Source organism: Cebidichthys violaceus, unplaced genomic scaffold (genome assembly GCF_023349555.1).
Source record: "Cebidichthys violaceus isolate CVI_PGR_0920_01 unplaced genomic scaffold, fCebVio1.0.p SCAF_15, whole genome shotgun sequence".
In the NCBI taxonomy this organism is placed as follows: Eukaryota; Metazoa; Chordata; class Actinopteri; order Perciformes; family Stichaeidae; genus Cebidichthys; species Cebidichthys violaceus.
The window spans coordinates 6434934-6456304 of record NW_027176318.1 but is presented as its reverse complement, the minus strand read 5'-3'; the positions used below and the strand labels follow the sequence as shown (position 1 = coordinate 6456304).

At 41.8% G+C, this 21371-nt stretch overlaps 1 protein-coding gene and 1 long non-coding RNA gene across 2 annotated transcripts in view; both read right to left on the bottom strand.

Annotated features, from left to right (window-relative positions):
• The window catches only part of ctnnd2a (catenin (cadherin-associated protein), delta 2a), a 232506-nt gene extending 226790 nt beyond the window's left edge, over positions 1–5716 (bottom strand). Inside the window, exon 1 of the mRNA XM_068709723.1 lies at positions 5358–5716. The gene's annotated coding sequence lies outside the window, so the exon portion shown is untranslated. The remainder of the gene's footprint in view (positions 1–5357) is intronic.
• Positions 5717–10875: 5159 nt separating this feature from the next.
• Positions 10876–14146, bottom strand: LOC137871768 (uncharacterized). The gene is made up of 3 exons (XR_011102838.1): positions 14042–14146; positions 12110–12266; positions 10876–11253 (listed from the first exon to the last, which is right to left on the bottom strand). It is a non-coding gene; the product is annotated as an uncharacterized lncRNA (long non-coding RNA).
• Between the last annotated feature and the right edge of the window lie 7225 nt (positions 14147–21371).

The window sequence follows — 21371 nt, the reverse complement described above, 5'->3', positions numbered from 1 at the left end:
CTTTGATGCTCAATTAACTCAGGCAGACCTGACTAGCTGAGCCAATTATTAATTCAGCTTAGCAAGTACAGTGTGGCGGGCACAGAGGTGATGTCATGGCTAGGCAAACACAGAGGCACTGCTCCCACTGTTGGACCTGCACTAAACACATACCATTAGGTTTTAATATGCAGCGTTTTCATCTTTCGTCACTGGCTGGTTTTTTTTTCTTCACACCTTTCTGTCACTTCTTGCTTTTGATGCTTCCTGGTCACTCGCTCAGCACTCCCTGCTTCTTCCTCTCGTCACTTCTCATGAACACATCTCACTCCCCAACAAGCTCTGTCAATAGCTCTTCATTTTCCACCTATCTGTCTTTCACTTTACACCTCATCTCCCATATCTTTTTACTCCTTCCTGCGAAGACCCTCTTCATTCCACCTGCATTCTTACATTCCTACACTCTCTCTCTTAATTTTTATTTTTTTTTTGTATCACATTATTTATTTCCTTTCTGCTTTATCTTTCTTTCTTCGTTTCCCCCTGCATTAAAGACGGGAGAGAAAGAGGGTGGATAATGGAGTGGAGGGAGAGGAGGAAGGCAGTGGGCTGACAGAGGGAGTCCCGTCTGCAGTGAGCTCATTAGAAGATGGGAGGAGTATCGGCGGCAGAAACACACTAGTAGGCATCCACACACACTACTCTCTCTATGTCTGTCACTCTAAGACACACACACACACACACACACACACACACACACACACACACATTGCTGCCATGCTGGACTCATTCCAACACTGACACATCGCTACCTCTCTCGCTCTCTCGCTCTCTCTCTCTGTCTTCTTCCTGCTGCGCTTCTCAAAGTTCTGCTCTCATTTATCACTACAATATACAATACACAGCAATTGGTGACTGGTTTTATCTTTTACCGCCTTCCAGTACTATGAGCCCATATATTTTTACTACACGTGGCGTCAGTGGAAATGGAGCCATAAATCCAAAGCATTGTTAAAGCTGAACAACTTTTCTTCTTCTCTTTCCTTACTTTCTTTTGCAGTGATTGATTATTGATAGGAAGATTAAACACTTAGGAAGACTTTAGAAAGCTGAAATCCTGAGGATACACTAATGGTGCTGGGAACATGAAAAAAAAGTCATATCAGCAGAAAGCCTGTCTGTGCTATCTTAAAAAGTCCAGCATTCTAAGTGCTATTCCCAAGCTGACCATTTTCTTGTTGTTAAACTGTATCTTATTCAACTGATTCCCCCAACAGGAACATTTGTCATTGCTTCCCCTTCCTCGCAAAGAGGCCAAAAGGTCAGCGACAAACCGACATCCTTTGACCTGCAAGGGATTCTGTGTCCTGCTCAAGGACACTCAAGTGATAAAAATGAGGCCTTGACTCCAGACCTTTTGGTTGAACGAAGGGATCCCCTAATAAATACACCACAGTGAGTGGGTGACACGAAGCCACTTCAATCATGCTCAACCAGCTGTGTCTGCTGGTCAAAGGTGAAAAAAGATGTTCTGGTTGCTCATATGCGTACTTAAAGGAGCAGTGTGTAGGATTTGGTGGCATCTAACGTTGAGGCTGCAGATTGCAACCAACTGAATAACCCTTCCTACGTTTAAGCGCGATGGACGTAAAAGCGCGAAAGGCTCTCTCTAGAGCCAGTGTTTGATTCCGTAATTTGTCCATTCTGGGCTACTGTAGAGTCATGGAGGTGCAACATGGGCGTACTCCGTAGAGGAGGACCTGCTCCCTATGTAGATATGAAGGGCTCAAAACAAATAAACAGTCCAGTATTTCACTTTAAAGCTGCTGGGTATGATGTAAGAAATCAGAAAGGCTCATCGACCAACTCAGTGCAGCATCACTGTTCTCACTCTGGTTAATAATAGTAAAGAAAGCAATGATACTTAAGACTACTTCATGACTGACTCACATGGACACACTCGTACACAGAAGTACAACATCTAGACCATCACCTGGACGTAAGACAGCTATGTTGAGTGCACTGGACTGCACCCTTGAGGGAAAGAAGAGTAATATTACAGGTTTAATGGTGCGTAACATGCATGTAATCTTGTAACAATTCCACAGTAATGGGGGTATTGTAAAAGTGTCCATTAGCAGTGGCACATCAGTGTTTTGTATGTCATTAAACAAGCTCATAAGCACCTAGTCGCCGACGTAAGCATCACGACGGCTGATTGATGAGCACACTGAAGCTGTCAGTTAGCACCTCCCCTGTGTCCATGAATGTGCTATCAATGCAATCGGCAAGTATGGTTCAAGTGTCAGCCAGTTGCCTCAGGCCCATTCACACTGCATTCTAGTGAAGGTACGGAAGACAACATGAACAACATATAGCCCATAACAGAGCTCAAGGACATCAAAGCGTTAAAAGCAAAGCATTCCTTCTTCTTGATGGCGTTTCATATTTTATCGTTGTCTATAGGCTGTTTTTGTTTCTTTGTTGTAACAGATAGAAAGGATATAGAAAATAGCTCTTTTTGTGTGTTTTAGGAGAAAAGGTCATTACTAGAACTGAATTTCCTATCAGCCAGTAACTAGACCGCTAATAAAAGATACACAGTCAATACATCTATAGCTTTTTTTTCCTCCAACTCATATTGACAAATGAGCAGCATCAGATGTTGCCTCTGGCCTTGTGTCACACCTCAAAGAGGTACCATGTTTGCCAATGGGCCTCATAGCTCCCTGTAGGAGAGACATTTGTGCATTTTAAACAGTCATCCAACCCAATATTCAGGTTCTCACAAACGAATGAAAACAATCCGCTGTTGAGAAGACGCACCGTGCCTTCATTTGTTCAACATTGCTGAATCAAAATGTATTCTAACAGGGAACATCTTCGATGTTAAAATGATAAATGTACAGTGTGACACTATGGGGGAAAACCTTTTGGCCTTGTCCACTTTCAGGTGAGGTCAAAGGTCAGGTTTCTGTATAGAAAAGAATCCCTGGACGTTCATTCACTTGCTCGTTGAGATACTGCTGGTGTAGGACAGTCTCCCTGCTCACTAGGCTGTCTTACATATCGCATGAATTATGAAAAATTCCTGGAACAAGTGAGAGTAGAAGGATTGGAAACAGTCCCATCGCACTGAAAGATCCCTGTCTTTGTAATCAAGTAGATAAAATCACATATATAATCAAATCGGAAGATCAAATTTCATTGCTGACGTGGAAATTTTACCATTCTCAAATTCACTATACCACAGTTACCGTACCGTATGCTAAAGCATTACCGTACACGCTGAACGGAGCTACTTTTCAGCCTGGAAAGATGGTTTCGATGTCAATCCCTTCAGCACACAATTGGGCAAAGCACCCAGACATCAAAGCAGACTTTTGGAAGGGGAGTTCAAACCTCTCTTGATCTCAGTCTTTGCTCATTTCACGTGTCAAGAAGTGGCCTACAGCATGGAGAAACACACTCGAATGACAAAGTTTGACAGTCCCAGGATGGTGTTTGATCCGTTACACCATCAACACCGAACCACACCCCACTTTGGCTCTCTATTGAAAATACATTTCATAGCAGTTACAGTACTTTCCAAATCCTCCCTGACCCTGCTCTGCTACAGGGAGGAGGACTGTGATTCAAACTCTTCCCTCCCTTCATCAGCACTACCAGTTCATCCGGGCAGCTCTTTGGACGGTCGTCAGCACTCCATCCTGTGGACGCCTGCCAGTAGCCCCTCCGTCCGATCAATAGGCACCGGCGGCTAGCTTTCCCCCCTTTGCTCTCTCTCTCTCCCTGTCTTTCTCTCCCCTTCTCTCGGCTACCACAGTATAAAGACTGTTCTGTTCTGCAGGCGCAGCATAGTGATTAGGCATTAGGCCTGCGCTGCTGTGTGAATTAGCTTAATCTGTGTCCGCGATGAAGGACGAGGCTTTTCATGCCCACTGGAGACATTCACTGGACATAAAAGAAGCTAATCTTTAGGAAATTTAGAGAGGGGTTGGAGTGTGTGTGTGTGTGTGTGTGTGTGTGTGTGTGTGTGTGTGTGTGTGTGTGTGCGTGTGCGTGTGTCTGAGGGAGGCACAGATTGCACAAGAACTGTTGAGACAGTTCCCACAGTGATAGGTCTTTTGTAATGCTATTTATCCTTCAACAATATAAAAAAAAAAAAATTCTATTGAAGTACTTAAAGATCTGTGGCTCTTGGGCAAGGCGTCTGATGTACCGGCATCACTGAAAGTCCAGGAAAAGTGGATGGCGTGCTGGTTGAAAGAGACTGAGCAGTGGTCGTCTGTGGAGGACGTGGCGTGTGACTGGTCCTTTTTCCTGCACCAGAGGTCAGTTTGAGGGGAAGAAGAAGGGAGTTGTATTCTCCTTGTTACACGGCTGCTTACCTGGCCACGAAGGAAGCGGCCCAACCTATAAATCTCAACCCAGAGTTGTACAGTTTCGAAGCAACACGGACCAAAAGATAAAGGATTTATCGTGATATGGACCTGAGCATAATGATACCCTTTCCCTCTCTGTGCCTCTGCTGCCCATCATGCACCTGCACAAGTGCTGACATGGACTAGGCTGAACATGTACCCACAGCATGCCTAACAGCAGCAGCCCCAGCCCCAGCCCCCCTCCTCCTCCTCCTCCTCCTCCTCCTCCTCCTCCTCCTCTTCTCCTCCACATCATCAGCCGGATATATTGTACGCCCTTGACAAACTGCCAGCGCAGAATCCCCCTCCTGCAAGCGTCTATTGATCAAAGCACAAGTACGGTTGTGGGAATGGTCTTACCCATACTTATCCTTGTATCACCTCTCATGCTCCAGCACATTACAGACAAAAAGGCAATTCCATACAACTTAGTGGGTATCAGCAGACAATGAGATGTATGAGTGTTAGTGCAATAGTCTGCACTATAACACCTGAGGCACCTGTTTGGTCCAATGACAAATCATATACCATAACATCATGTACAGATGTTCTTTTAAGGACATAACAGCAATGTAACTTCTGTTTGTTAATGGAAACAATCATCATCTGGCGACCAAGAACAACCATACCCCTATTGTTTACACACCTCTAGAGCACTTTTACGCACAACCGATGGTGAATTTGGGTCAGCAGTCAAATGGAGCCAAATATCTGCCGTGTGTTGGGTGATCTGAGCACAGTCGGACTCTTGTTTCTAAAAGGACTTCGCAGCGAGCTTGTCAAACCAGCAGTCTCCCCAAATCACCCACCACGCACGATCAAAAAGGTCATGTTCAGATTTCTTGATTTTGCAAAACTACGTCCCACTTTTTGGAACGATGAGCGAACACAAACACAGGGCGACTGACGACCTGTCACCTTCTACCTCTGCGGGGAAATAAGGCGATGACTTACCGAAGTGTGATCCTGGCCACTGTCAGCGTCCGGCTTACCCTCGTTTCCCTTCTGCCCCTGGTCCTCCTCTTTCTCTCTCTCTTTCTCTCTCAAGTCAAACCGCAGTGTGCACAGATCAGATCGCGACGGAGCGGTGCGCCTTTTCGCTGCGTCCAGAGTTGCCGGGGATGGCGACCATTTGCCGGGATCCTGGGACGGGGGTGCAAGGCTGAGGCATCCGCAGGGAGGAGGAGGAGGCGGGATGTGGCGGTAGGCAGGAGGAGGAAGAGGCGAGGCGCTGGGTACGAAAGCGAGAGAGAAAGAAAGCAAGGCAGAGAGATGGAAAGAGACGGGAGAGCAGCAAAGCACTGCAGCGACGGGGAGGCAACACCGCCGGAGAGGAGGCAGACAGCAGCTCTCTGTCTCGCTCTCGTACTCGCTCACGCACGTGCGTGCGTGCGTGCGCGCGCGCGCAGCATGGCCATCGTACAAGGATACGGAGCGCCATCTTCAGGTGCGTGGTAGTAAGTGGTTGGGAGTTGTCTCGCACAATAAAGGTGTGTCATATGAGCATATTCACATTTAGATTTCTTAGTTTATATTTGTCATTGTAGCTCCATAGCAAACACGCACGACATTGCACCCTCAATGTCTTTGTGTGGCTGACATATTTCCCAATTGTGCAGCCTCGCAAGTGCTGTGTGCATGTAAGCGTCTCTTAGAAGGTCATCCATGGCACCAATTAGTCCCTTGTAAAAAAAACACCCCTTTCACACACACCAACACAGAGGCACTCGTGTATTCCCTGGAGGCCAACCCTAACTTAACCATGGCTATAAGCACTGCATGCCGAACCCTCAACCTAACTTTAACCCTTAACCAAAACCCTGTTGTAATACTAAAATTCAGTTACCTTATAAGGATGTGATTTTTGTGCCCAAATGATTCCCCATATGTGACAGTTTGTACAGATATTTTCCCGGAGAATCACAGACAACAACCCGCCAACCCCCTACCTCCATTTGCACACATGCACACTCCATGGCAACCAGATCCCTGTTGGCTTTATGATGATGATAATATCACCTGACCTGCACTCCATCATCTTTGCAGCCCCCTATCCCCTTCACTTTTCACACACACATCCAGTTTCACAAGGTCAAGAATAGCTGAGTATTTTGTATCTGTGGCTATATCATATATCAGTTCTGCAGGCTGAAATAGCCGGCTGTGGATTCTTTTCTCTCTCTTAATTCAATTTGTTCACTGTCTGCTTCCATTAAAACATCTTCATTATGTTGAAATATGGCCATTGTGCACACAGTGTCTCTTTTGTTTCCTTTTTGAATCTGACTGTCTCAAGACAATCGTGTCTTTTCTTTATCTTTAATCAAATATGTTCTATCACATTTTACACTTCCCGCAGTGCTGATTTGTTTTTGTTTGTTCTTTTTTGTTCTTTTTATTTTATTTATCTGTTTAAGCTGCACAGCAAAATGATATATTTACCATCCAAATTAGTTTGTAGTGTTGGATAATATGTTATTATAGTGCTGGGATTGAAGAAATATTGCATAGTAAAAAATAAATAAAAAAGACAATGATGAGCCATACACACAGTTACTATGTTTTTCTTGGTAATTTAACATATAGCAATTTCCTGGAAGAAACAGCAGTTTGGAATAAACAGCATGGTGAGTGTAGCTGCATAAATACAGAAACTCAAATGTAATTTACCCGTTGAGAAAGTGACTTCTAGATAAAATAGATTGAATAATGTACCTAGGTGTCTTGGTTGATTTACAAACCATTGAAAATACAGATATCCTCAGTTTGTGACCAGAAAGAATGACCAGCAGGATACATGTGGGTGGGAATGGTACCACTTCTGGAGGGCCTCTGGGCAGGGCAATGACATTTGCAGCAGAGCACAGATAAACAATGACAGTACACGCATAACAATACAACAATAAAGTCTATGAAAAGATGTAAACAAATGTGACTGTAAAAACAAATAGGATTGAATAAGATATGGTTTGGCTTTTATTCAGTGACCAGCAGAACAGTGGTTTGCTCCCAACCAAAACTCCCTGGATAAATAAGGGTTTTAAGAAAAGGAAAACATCTAACATGCTCATCAGGAAATCTTAGTCACTTTACTCATCTCAGTAGCAGCAGCCATGGCTTTTAGAGCACTGCTGACACTTTTGAAAACTGGTCGCTGGAGAATCTCGTTAATTATCACCATTCATCTGTCTTTTAGTTCCATTCATTTACAGCAGGAGGTTTTTCAGTCAGCTTTCACTGCCTGTTTGATTTCTTTTTCCTTTGTTTTTCCTGCACTGTCATTATGGAATTGTTTGTGTTTGTGGTTTTCATCCTGCACATATGGACAAAACAGACATGATTCACTTGGTTATTCCATCATCCCATATTGTAATAGCATTGAAAGCCAAAAGGGAATTTGAAAGATACATTCTAAAATCCCTCCCATATTGCCAATGAATTGAATTTGTATATTTTGCGTATCTCTGCCTGCTGTTTAACAGCCTGTTTACAGACTGGGAACTGATTCTTACAAGCTTAAAAAAAAACAGAGAAAATATGAAATAAAATGAGTAGGGTCAATTTGAGCTAATAAAAATGGTTTTAACTAATGTAAAATAATTCTGTTTTTTTTAATTATCTATGTTATAATACGTTTCCACTACTTTTGAGTGTGTGTGTGTGTGTGTGTGTGTGTGTGTGTGTGTGTGTGTGTACACATGCAGGTTTGAAGACAAACCACTAGATGGTGCCACTTAACTGAGATACGAATTATTATCCAAATAATTGTTATCAGTTGATGAAAGTCCAGATTCAAGGGTCTCTGCATTAAGTTTATGCAGATTTATTCTCATGTTTCTTTTCTCCCACAGTATCCAGTCAGGGCTTACAGATGCCACTACAGTACATCCTGTTTGCATGTTCCTCTGTACTCCTCAGTCTTGTTTGTGCATGTAGTGTATCTACAATTACGAGTGCGTGTGCACTGAAGGTAATGCTATGAAAGGAGTTTATAAGTAGACCCTTACAAATGTGTTCCATGCTGTAACACATGAAACACAGCTGTAATAAAGTCTATCCCTTGAGATGATTTATATAAACATTATATAATTTAGTTTCCCCCTTTTGTGCTGCCGCATTGTACAGTCACTTCATTGGCATGCCTGTGAAGGTTTTTCTCAAAAACTCACGATGGATAAAACGGAAACTTGTGACTATGGACTTTTAGTCCTGTTGGACTCTAATGGTCACTGCATGAATGTGAAAACTGAGAGAAGAAAAGAGAAAAAGAAAGCAACTTTCTACCAAATCTAAAGTGTGGTACAGTCCACGTGTTGGTGCACAGCATTGATTAAAGTGCTGTTTTGTTCCATTTTTAAAAAATTATTCCACAACAGATTACTTTTGGAAAAACAGACTGGGTCACTCCACACTCACTCTCAAACACATGCACGCTCAAGATGAAAGTTGCATTCGATGCAACATATAGATGTAATAATGGGTTTGTGAAAACAAACAACCCTAAGCATACTGCTTTTTAATTTACACAAAAATATGGTGAGGGACAGAGAAATATAGAGTTTTAAAAAACAAGGTAAATGCAATATGGTTTGGCATCGAGGACATGTTTCCTATTACTCCCCATGAAAACCTATTGAGCAGCGGGTGAGCGCACACAGAGAGATTACTGCCAATCTCCCATCAGGGATCGGAGGAACAGAACCCGTGGGTGGATGCTGGGGAGGTCGAGAGAGCGAACAACAAAACGCATTCAGCACGGCAGAGAAGTGAGGCCAAAGCAGAGAAAGAAGCGGGAGCAACAGCATCAGAAAGCGGCATCATTAGAGTGCAGAGCGGAGAGAGCAGGTAAACACAGCGGTGAATATGAGCCGGGCAATTAGGCTGGAGTTTTCTTAAGTGGGAAATATATCGGCTTCTGTCAACGTTTTCACACACTTTATTGATGAGCGTGAAACACCTATAGCTGCAAGGAAAAGCCCAGAGGATACTTTTGTAGTAAACTGAGGGATATATACTACATGGCCAAATGGGTGCAGTCATGTGAAAGTGCATGTGGACAACGCAACGTTACTCTCTTTCCCAAACCGTAGGGATTAATTAGCTGCTATAAGAGCCATCACTCGTCTGCGATCAATTGCCATTAAATTTTGGCTGCAGAGATTTCCTCCCATTCAGCCATAGGAGCATCAGTGAGGTTGTGCACTGACGCCGGCTCACAGCCAGTGATCCCATTCACCCCAAAGGTGTTGCATGAGGCGGAGGTCAGCGCTTTGTGCAGGCCAATCAAGTTCTTTGCTTTGTGCATGCGGTCATTATTATGTTGAAATGGGAAAGGGCCCATCCCAAACTGTTCCCAAAATAAAGTTGGGGGTGCTCTAGTGTCTCCCACATAATGTTATATTGCGCCACATATTTTGCCCATTTGTTTGAATTAGCATACGAATTATCAAGTTATGGACAAAAAGGTTGGTTTTTCACAGTGACCTTTGACCTTGTCAGCGCAGAGGGACACAAAGAGCTAGACTCTGTACTAAGATACAACAGAGAAGGAAGAGAGACTTTCAAATTCCTTTTTTTTTAATTCCCTTTTTTTAATTTACACTCCAACTGCTTGTTAAACTTTCCCATTCATAATGTTGCAACTAAGTTTACGGGAAATGGTCTCAGTAATGTAGCGTTCAGTCAAGGACATTAAGCAACAGTCTATTCCAGGATGTGTTCCAGAGTCACACCCACATGTCTGTCTACGTCTGGGAAAAGCTGCTTACAGTACATGGGGATGTGCACAAAATATTGGCTGCAAAAGCAAAATTGGAACAAATTAGTAAATGTCATGTTTCCCACTTTGTCAGACTGTCTACTTTGTTAATTATATGTTTTTCCGACAAGAAACTATTTCATCTATTATTCATGGCGGCAACACTTTGTCACTAAAGCTAGAGCAAATACGTATGAGGTGATCAATAACGCTTTACACCACTTACAAAAGATTAAAGGAGGCACTGAATAAGTATAAGAGTCTCCTGAACGATGATACTACTTATATTAATATTCTCACTTCTTTCACTGTTTGCGCACGCTCTGTAAAGGGTCAATATTGAATAACCTTGTAAATTGAATCTTATATTCTGTTTTTAAGTTTACTTTGTAACATCTGCCTGTTGAGACTCCAGAAGAAAAATAGCCTCTTGGCTAACTATGGCGCATTTACAGCAATGTCTTAATTGATGTGCACTGACCCTTATCAAATAAACCAATAAAGAAATAAAGAAATGTGTAACAGGTCACATGGTATTCAATAGTACTATTTCAATTGACTTATCAAATATGCAACAGGATGATGTCCAGGTAGCCTGTAGCTTTATTACACATTGAATAATAAGATAAGACGGGTGTTATGATCAGCTTTCTGGCTAACAATAAACAGGTGACACACAAGAAATGTACTTGTAACTGGTATTTATTGAAGAAAATTACAGTTATAAAAGCAGCAAGATAGTTACAATCATGCTGGCTTCTTTATATAATCGTTTCTCCAAGTACAGACAAATTGAGACAAAAATGAATTCAGAGGTAGTTGTATTCATTTTAAATTTAAACTTTGATAACAGATTCTAAAAGGACTTTACTTACGGATGTAATATGAATGTTTACTTAATTCACCCTGTGTGCTGCACCTACTATTGTTTATAAGGGTCGCTGTACGGCAGTCACAGATGCCTCTTCCCACAATGAATCCATGCTTCACCACACAGAGAAACACTTACTGTATGGTCATTGTGACGGCTCGTCTCTCTCAAGAAAGTATCGTATTCTGATGGCATGAAGTGATCGGAATACCAGCGACCGCCTGAATAGTAAGAAAAACAGATTTATCATGGTCAGCGTGTAACAGTATGTATGCTCTGTAGTAAATGAGCTGAAACCAGCCAAAATACTAGTCTGCTCATTTAATGATTCAATACAGCAAAATACAGACTCGACCACTACCACAAATGTCCTCTCAACATTTTGACCTGTTCAGCCGCTGACATCAACAGCTCCCTCACCACTTTTCATCTGGTTTTAGAAAAACCCAAACCAGATCCTATTTTCCTGTAAAAAACAGCTGCAGCTTGCAATTTGACAATAGAAAAATGCCATACAAATAAAGTTAATTATCATTAATATACCAAAGAAGTATAAGGGCCGCTGTAATTAACTATCAAGGTTTTGTTAAATATTCAACCTGTTAAGAGGGATGAATTACATTATCATTTGTCTTTTGTTAGATGATTTGTTGTAAGCACAAATTACTCTTTCAAATACATTCCCGAGTTTGCTCTACCCTATCTGCGGTAATTGGAGACAGAAGACACAAAGCATGTTATGAACACAGTACAGCATGCAAGCTGTATTTGACAACCTGGAAATACTTGACTACACTCCCATCAGCACATTGCAAACCGACCAACGGAAGTCCATGGTGGTCAAAAAAGGATTTGCAGTGCTTTAGGCCCTTTTTCCGATGTTTGACATGCATCCTCAGCATTACAGAAGGATACATAGAATGGAAATAATGGGTGAAACAGAGGGGAAAGTTTGCATCAGCGCACAGATGATAACCGCAGACAATCAAAGCGAAAGCAGTGTAATGTTTCAAACGCCTCTGATGCTCTGCGTCTCTATAAACGGCACACATAGTTTGTAAGTGAATCACAACGCACCAGAAAACAAGAGCGATCTTGCCGTGGAACATCATCTGTGTGTTTGATTGCAGTTGTTGTGGTTACCCCGGTCACGTTCTGGGTCCCACGGTTGTACTGCTTCAGGACACCACTGTCATAATCTGATGGATGTTTTTAATTACTGCGGGCTCCAAAACTGTAACACACACAAACACACACAAACATGCACATTTTTTCAAAAAAGCAAGCAGAACACCAATGCACAGGTAGCAGCGCTTTTTCCAAACAAAGCAATAGTAATTAAGTAGACACATACCACTACTTAGCTCATTCATCCTCATTCTGGAATGCATGCTACAAACTATGGTAAACAAACAAACACAGCCTACGTCCAAAACACGCTTGAACTTCCTGCTGTCATGCACAATGACAGCATCTGTGTGTTGTTGTATACCTTTTGAAACTTAATTACAAAACAATTATTGTTGGAAAATGTTAACAAAGGAGGCAATGACCAGAAATGTACACAGAGAGCACAGTGAAAATCAGTGCAGGCCTTTTTTTATTCACAGAACTAACTGTGACAACTGTGGTGGAAAAAAAAATCCTATACCTGCTTTGCGTGAGTCTTCTAATGCTGAAATACATAATACCAAAAACCAGGTTGTCTTTTAAGTATTTATTCTCTGCGCAGAGAAGGTTCAATCATCACATAAAATGCGTTCAGTCTCAGTGAGGAAGAACCTCGAAAAAAGCGAACAAGCTTTCTTTATACAGAATGAGCAAAGGTGGGGGCCGATGGCCAACGTTACAGACATCTTGGTCTCAGACTTTTGGTCTCAGACTGATGGGAACAACATTCAAAAACAAACGGCCAGCAACCAAAACAAGCGGCCCAAAGTCCTCGGCATGGAACATTCTCATACAACACAGTTAGTTATCTATGTGAACAGACAAGGGAGAATTATTCTTTTGCACAACAGAGACACAGTGAAGTTCAACAAAGTTCAGAGCAAAATGACTTATGCATGAATACAATATACTGAGTAGAAATATATACTACGTAAAAAATTACCATTACACAACACAGACACTTTTTAGAACGCCATAGTGCCAGAACCACAACTGTACAAAAACTCTGGGGGAAGGAATGAATAACACTCACTCCTGGAATTGAGCAAGGCACTTACTTACTGACTGCAACAGTGCTGTTGTGATTTATACAGCAGCCCTCACTGCCAACAGTGTGTATAGGCAGGGTTTGGCTGAATTAGAGCATTTGAATGAATGAGTAGTTCCAACAATCATTCAATCAGCCTAAAGACAGCTGTGCGGAGCTGTGTATATTATAGCCTAACAAACTTCTATCATTGAAGATATTTTACCCTAATTTGTAAATGAGTGTATGTGGAAAAAACTGCCCACCACATGATTGCATAAGGGTTAAAACAGTAGTCTCCATCCGTTAAAAAAAATGTGTTTTCACGTTGAAACGTAAACGTTTTCCTCGTTAATTCATCTGAGAGTAAAGTGAAACCTCTGCTGGTAGTGGTGAGGACGGAAGTAAAATCACATGCCAGCGTTACGCAGGACGTGAGAAAGGACTGTAACATTATTCCCTGTGCTAAAAACAACCCCGGAGCCGCTGGAACAGTGAGAGGACCAACAATCTGACAAAATTGACCATCTGAGCAGCAATGAAGACGCGAGAGAATAGTCACTTTTCACTTCTGGCTTGTGGTGAATATAAATGAAGAATGACCAATGGTAAGTAATTTGCGTACAGCGTTTGTAGGTTAACTCAAGTGGCCGAAAGTAGTGACGCACCGACTTAATTTTACATTAAACACACTAAATTCTATCCGAATGAAAGTCGAAGTCGGGTCAGAGTTTAGCGGGGTTTGATGAAGCACACATGTAAAGTCTGTGCCAACGTGCACAGCAGAGTAGAGAACCGTTTTCGAAACTTACCGTGAGCCGACAACAATTGCATCCGTCCACTTGCCTTCTCCGCTGATTTACTGAATGTTACAGTATTAAAGGGCTTTCCAAACAGGGGAATTCCGTGTGAATAAATAACCTCCTCTCTGCCAGTCAGAAGGAAACTGAAAGTTTTGGGATTTACGGGAGCTGACCTCTGGTTTACAGGAATTGTAGACTCGGGTAGAAGTATTTTTAAAAAGTGAGAAAAAAGTCATGATAAAGCATAGCATTTTAGTATTATATTCGGTTGTTATGTGTGGGGATTTTGTGTATTCACGTGTGAACAGGATTATCTTCTGGTTTTTTTAAGGTGTGGTTGCTTCCAATTGTTAATTGTAGGGCAGAGATGCTCACAAGTCATTTTTTGCAAGTCCAAGTCAAGTCTCTAACTGTGATGAGTGCATAGCTATATCGAAGGAATTCAAAAGCATGTGCTGTATTATCATCATCATTCCTTTATCTATTAACATACAGTATTAATATTGTTGTTGTCACCTTACTGAAATTATCATTTCTGATACCATAATGCTAATTCAAAAGACATCGAAGGCCTAACATCCTTATTACATGATGAATATAACAATACATTGAATCTGGTGCACTTTGAGAGCAAAATGAAGAAGCTCGCTATAGATCTATGAGGAACGTTGTGCTCCTGTAAACAATTTGGTCTTCTTGTAAATAATACAATCATAAAGACAGTGGTTGTATAGATATTAATGGTGATTACGCGTCACACCCACAAAGCATGGTAAAGGAGACGGGGACCTGTAGAGCTCACGGTCGGGGCAACATCAAGCCACCTCAATCCCGGGCCGGCCACGTCCCACTCGGAGAGGTCCAACCAAATGGTCCTCCCACTCCGAGCGGCCCGGCCCTGACTGTTACGTTGAGCAATGCATATACATGACAACGACAACCCCCTAATCATTATATAAAAAACCTGAGACGAGTGGCGAGAAGAGAACACTGTGAGTGAGAGGAGGCGGGGCTACGTGAGAGATGTAGCGGTGTGTGTCTGTGTGCAGGTGTGTGTATCAGATGGCTGTTAGAGAAGAGAGCTCGTGAGAGCGACGCTGGTGCTGGTGTAGCGTGGAGCAACTCCTCAAGGTTAATTGTAACACGGACTGTTTACTTAGTTCGCTAACGTCAAAAGCTCACATACAACCACATACACTAGCTTTTTTTTTTAAGTTTAGACGTGTTTTGGTGGTGAGTTTTCAGTTTACATAACTACATTTTCTGATAGTACTTCTTCTCCGTTGTGTAACTTTAGGTCACAAATCCATACATATTATCTTAATAACAGTTGTAAAACATACAACGCATATGACGCATAATCCGCTCATGTTGTACAACGACAGTTAAATAACAAATTCCTGCATCTTTCCTGCCCCACTTACCTCTGCATTATCCTTATAACCGCCGTTAACAACCATTCTGCTCCCAAATTAAACCAGCGTTTCTTCACCTGGCACATTTACCGCTGAATGAGTCAGGGAGGACTCAGATACATCTCGCAGATTGAAATGGATGAAAGGGCACAAAGAAGCCCGGGAGGCCTCTCACTCTCTTAGCCATTGTCAGGGCTAGGAGGAGCGCTGTCATGAGTGAAAGCATCTTGAGAGAAAATTTGACTATATGCTCAAAAGGGGGACCCCCAAGAGCACCAGCGGTAAATCCCACTGCCTTCAAAAAAGCACTTCACCAAAGGATGTGCAAAAAACGAGCTCTGTCCATAGCCTTTGTGTCAGGACGAATTTGCTATAGCATTGACTTAAATTGTAGATTATGCCACATACCAGTGCTGAAAAGTGGACCATCTACCCACTACCCACTGCAGGGGGCAGCCCCTAAACTTTCAAAGCGCTGCCGTTCAGCAGCCAGGCCCACAGCCATTTGCCAATCGGCAAGTGGAGGATTGCGCCAATCGGTAGGTGGAGGATCACGCTGTCCAGCTGTGCATCTCTGCGCCATTGGAGATTTTTGGACTGTTTCCCCACCAGCAGCTGCACCATGGTCGGGAACCATGACACACTTGTAGGTTCTGGTGCCACCATAATGAGCAGTGTGTCTCACTAGGCGAACAGATCCACCTTTTGCCTTTCCAAACCTGTCCCACAACATCTGAACGAGTTTCCATCAGTTTCAATTCGTTGTTGAACACAACTCCGCGAGACATTAAGTCTGCTGCGTGGTTCTATGCCCCGGGGATGTACACTGCTCTGATGGAGAGTAGGTGTCTGTGTGACCACAGCAGAAGGCTCCTGGCTATTTCAGCTGCCAGGCTTAGCGTGCGCTGCCCTGGTGGTTGAAGTACACTGCTATGTTATCTGTCCTCACCATAACATGTCTTTTTATAGGCTGAGGAGCAAATCGCTTTAGCACTTTCAGTACTGTGGACAGCTCCAGACAGAGGATTTCTCCATTTTCCCCCCACATCCTGAGACTGGTACATCCCACCCCATCCAGAGAGGGATGGGTCCGTGTAAACTGATATGTGTGAACATCGCTCTCCCACGAGGAACCCCTGATGAGTTAACATAGGGTTTTTTCCAGTATGCTAGGTCTAACTGCAGTGAGGGAGGGATGGTCAGGGTTGGACTAGGTTGGGGCCAGCCACTGGCTCTAACCATGAGGGCCCGGGGCATGCTGGGCCACAGTCGCTGAAGGAGAATATTTCGGTGGAGGAGGACAAGGCGTGCTGAGGTTCAGCAGTCACTGGGTGCCTCTTCTTGGAGCAAGCGTCTTGATGTCTGTGATGACATGTGGAGCCTGATACGCTGCATCATCATTTGTCATGCCATAATGTATATATATATATATATTATTATTATTTTTATTTTTTTATGTTTGACAGTCTCATATATATTTTGACATTGCGCATACAAACATCGAACATACTTTTCTACCAAAGTCTATCAAATATTTTTCTAGATTATTTAGTCAAAACCAAAATGTGTTTTGTTGTGCCCCACTCTCTTCTGTCATATTTTATTCCAATATATGTTGAATGAACTAAGCTATCAAATAAATTAATTTGGAGTAACTTCACTATTTCCAGCTGAGATGTAGTGAAGTTTAAAGTGAAAATGAATGAAAATATTAAAGTAAAAAATAAGTACAGTACTTCGAAACTGTACCTGAATGTAGTGTAATGACAGTCCTATGGTTTGAAATGATGGTAGCAGGGATGTTTTGATATTTGAATGTGTCTTTTATGAAGTGCAAACAAAGCTGTGCTAACATGGATGGACGTTTAAGGCCAAGTGTTATTGAGGTTCCTCACATGAAAATGTTAAACTGTATTACATGCAAACATGTTTTGGATTAGTCGACTGACCTGTGTGTCTTCTTCTCTCCCTGTATCTCTCACACTACTACTATAAACTCTCAGCCTCTTCTCTGCATCAGTCTCCTTGCTCTACTGCTTCTACCTCTATCTCTGTCCTGTAACAGCAGAACTCCCACAGAAGTTCAAGACCATTACAGGATAATCATTCAAACTGATATCAACAACGCAGTAAGATACCAATTCTGTTTATTTGATATATTTATTTTACGATGCTGTAAACATGGGCAATAGACGTGTACTGTCCTACAGAAAGAAGCAAGCATTACAGCAGGAAACGACAGCTCAAGAGATCAATCCCATCTAATGCACCATGACCATTTTGTTAATTACACTAAGTTGAACCCAGGTAACAGCCAATGATTTCTCTTATGGAATTAAATCACGAATGAGAAGATGGAAAAATTGTAAAAAAAAAAAAAAAAAAAAAAGAAGAAGACAAGTTAGAGCAGTACTTCAAAAAGGGGTTGTGCAAAAGCATCTGCAAACTAATATTAGGTATTAGATGAACTTTGTTTCATCCACTGTACAATCAGATTGAAGATTCCCTTCTTCCCTCTGTTTTTTCATATTATTAGGTTTCGGTTAGGAAATGTGCAGCCAGGCATACAAAAAATAAAGCTGGTTTGAACATGTTTGGGCAGGAAAAAGAGACAGAGTAACTGAAGCAGTGGTCTTTGGCTACTGTGTATTATTCAGAGTTCAGACAGTTGCTCAAAATATTACTGTGGAACCATTATGTAGATTACATTAATACATTTGAAAAGAGTGATTTTGCTTCAAGGTCTCGATGGGAATATTTGACAGCATCAGGAGGACCGTTTTAAGTAAATTGTCTGTTTGCTGTATGAAGAACCCTTTCCACTGGGTACAACATGCATGCTTAAGCTTAAATTGTAAATATATCACAATTTTGATTTAAAAAGACGTCAAAATAATGTACAAATAACCCCAAAACATGATTTGAAAGCAATAAAGTGTAAACGAGCAGCCCCTTCTATAAAATTGTCTTCTATATTGCTAATATGTACCCCTGTAATACTTTTATCCACTCAAGAATGAAATTATCACAACCATGCTGCAAAACTCATCCTGCCCAGCCCTGAAACAAAAGCTACATAACTGCATATCAGACAACGTGGTGAGTAATAGTTATTTGGTCTTTTTCCTTTTGATTTAGTGATTTGCTTGGTATGTAATTTAGTAATGCTTGAAATATTATCAAAAATGTACACTGGTGACCATAACAAACTGCTCATGCACTTCAATATTTGGTATTTACATGCACAGCTAAACGCAACAGTAACTCTGTTCTCGCATGAACACATAAATGAAACTCATGGAGAGGGAAATTACAACAAGCTCACTGCCACAGTTCAATACATGTTAGGGAATTGCTTGGTGAACATTCAAGCAAAATTACATTAATGACCAGACCCCCAGAAAACCCAGATATCACTGTCATTCAACACTTTTAAAAGAAAGATTTGCTGAAAGGAGTACCCACCCATCATTTAACCAACTGCATGAAGAACTGCTTTTCACACAGAGGGTGTACACTGTATGGCTCAAACACCGACTCATATACCTCTATTCTGCAGGATATTCTGAGCACCTTGCACCTCCTAACTTGCAAAATGGAGAATTTAAGCACATCCCACACAAATCAACTGGTCTCGTCTGTCCTAAACTCGTTACGATGCACTTGTCTCAAGAAACCGGTAAGTCTAGGCACATTTCCTTGTTAAAAACGTAAATGATCTTAATAACTGTAGATTTTTCTTTGGAAGGGGCAGCTTCAAGGTGAGCAACCTAGGAAACCGAAAGAATCTGTTTCTTAGTGTGGGATTTTGGTTTGTCATATTTAACTGACAAGGACTGTGGAATGTTGGCAGGCTGTAGGGTTTCTTTTTTTCCCACATAGTGGGTGACTCAGTGATAAGTTATACTGCCTATTGGCTGTGCGAGTGTATCCAAACATGATCCTATTTCACACTAGTTTAATTGGTGCCAGGCAGAGATGAGCTACAACAGAAAATGTCCCCGCAGTAGGTGACGACACGTTGTGTTTCTTTGCGTACTACAATGAAAACACTTTTTTTTGGCTTATTCGGATGCAGTTAAAAAAATACAACAAGTTGGAGTTGGATTTGTATTTCCCTCAAATTTCACGGGAAACCACACCCTCTTTACCCCTGGATTAGTCATGTTTAGTCAACCTCAATGGTGTCAGATCGGAATCAAATTTGATGATTCAGGCTCATACGTAGTTGAAGTCTGAGTCATACAGTGGAGCAAACCAGGGCCTCTTTAGAGCCTCAGGCTTCACCAGACCAGTACAGGTTTAAAGTACTGGCTCACGTGGTTGTTTTGGAACTTTTTTTTTTTAAGGCTTCCCTTTGCATTTGACAAACACACTGTGTACTTTGATCAAACCCCATATACGGTAGAAGCAGAATGGTATTCTGTGATTCCAGTCAGGGTTGTCAGAGGTCAGACTTTGATTTGTCTGAGAAAGACGGTGGAGTGAGTCTTGTTTCACTTTAAGAGGTAAGAGATATATACGCATTAATAAGTGAGTATTGCAGTGATAAAGCGTATCGCCTTATGATTTAGCATTATACCTAACCGATGTTCATGAGATCATGGAGCTAAACTCAGCTCATTATAAGGACTCAACACTAATTTGCACATTGTGTTTGTGTGTTGACTTCTATTGACTAGACCAAAGAATCCGCTGTGAGGTCGACGATGAGGACAACAACGAGACACAGAAGAAACAAGCACAAAATAAGCAGGAGGGAGACTAAAAAACTTTGCAAAGCCAAGGCAATCCTGTCTGCCATGACCACATGCTACCAGATGCTGAACACTAAACTAATGGACCTGAGACCAAACCCAAGTTAATTGTGAAGCAGAGTACTTGTACTTCCTGCCAGTTACGCAGTCCTTCATTGGATTGTGCAAGAGGAAGCTTCTGCTTCATTTAAGCTATATATCCCGTCATGTGTCAGTATATCTCTCTTGCAATTGTTTTGGATGTCGTGTGACTACCGACTCTTCAGATAAGTTTCCAAGCTAAACAAACAGGAGCTATTAAGCTAACTGGAAAAGAATGTCCCATGGTCGTCCAACATAGTGAACTCTATGTGCAGAAGAATGTCTTAAGGACTCGACAAAAGGTGCATGATGCACGGCACAGGGAAGCTCTAAGGTGACGGAAGGTGTATTCAAAAAGGTAAACTATAAAATGTAAAGCTACAAACATGCAGCAAAAAGTGTGTCTTCAGAGCCATTAGTTTGTAGAGAATATGCTACGACATTTACTTGCACTTAGTGATGACAGCTTAAGCATGAGCTGGACATATTATGGTACTCAAATACAGTTTTACTTTCACTTTGGAGTAGAATAACACCTTTGTTATTTCTTGTTTGTCTGGGGAGTTGTTTTAGGCTGTGTGTCAAGTCATTGGTACTCTCCTTAAAATGATAGTGTTGATTAATCAGAGTGTGATTGATGTGTTAAAAGCACATTTTGCCACAGATGGCTGAGTTCAGCTCACACACACACACACTTGGCTCTGTTCTGGGATACATCTAAGAAGCTTTCCTGTCAAACTCACCTGGCTTTGATTAATGGTGCCTGCATGCTTGTTTAATCCTTTCAGCATTGTGCTGTAGATTGGGGAGCCAAATGTGTAGTTTTATATCATTTTTAAACAGGCCTTTTGTTTGTTTGTGTGTATCAGAAATGCAAAACAAAAACATATCCGCATGCAGCTTTTGCCCCAACAGCTATTTTCTGATCCTGTCATTGACCATACATAATGCATTATCATGTAGCTAATTTCTGTTTGGCATATTCAAAATATATTTATATCTTAAAGTAAAGGCTTGTGTGTTACTTTGTACGTATTACCCCATGTGATGCACAGTATTACAGCACTGTAATGCGCTCTGCTTCCT